The following is a 370-nucleotide window of genomic DNA, read 5'->3' on the forward strand; positions in this document are numbered from 1 at the left end:
TTGACCAAACATAACCGCCAGAGGCGGGTTGGAAGCTTCGCGTACCAATATAGTACAGAAACTGTATCAATAATAGCGTTAGTTGAAAGGAGTTGTGTTCCACAACGGTTTTCAATTTTGATGAGGGGTCCTTCGCGGCACTTGGGACCGTGTACAAAAACCCCCCCCCCCCCTCCCAGGCCACACTGGGGGAGGGGTCAGGGTCCGGGACGTCGGCCCCGGGATAGCGCCGTGGACGGCGTCAGGGGGCGGAAAAGACGCACATGGCGAGTGTGGAACAGCAAATGCAGCCGAGTGTGCGAGCAAGGCAAAAACACCGGAAAACACAGGAAGAAGCGCGGCATACGCGGAAAAAAGGCGAATAAAAGGA

General features: G+C 55.7%; 1 non-coding gene across 1 annotated transcript; it reads right to left on the reverse strand.

Moving 5' to 3' along the window:
- On the reverse strand, positions 1-84 carry Tc00.1047053487375.10. Its single transcript, XR_008254985.1, has one exon. It is a non-coding gene; the product is annotated as a spliced leader RNA, 3' partial (transcript).
- Positions 85-370: the final 286 nt, after the last annotated feature.

This window comes from Trypanosoma cruzi, assembly GCF_000209065.1.
Source record: "Trypanosoma cruzi strain CL Brener chromosome Unknown tcruzi_1047053487375, whole genome shotgun sequence".
Lineage (NCBI taxonomy): Eukaryota > Euglenozoa > Kinetoplastea > Trypanosomatida > Trypanosomatidae > Trypanosoma > Trypanosoma cruzi.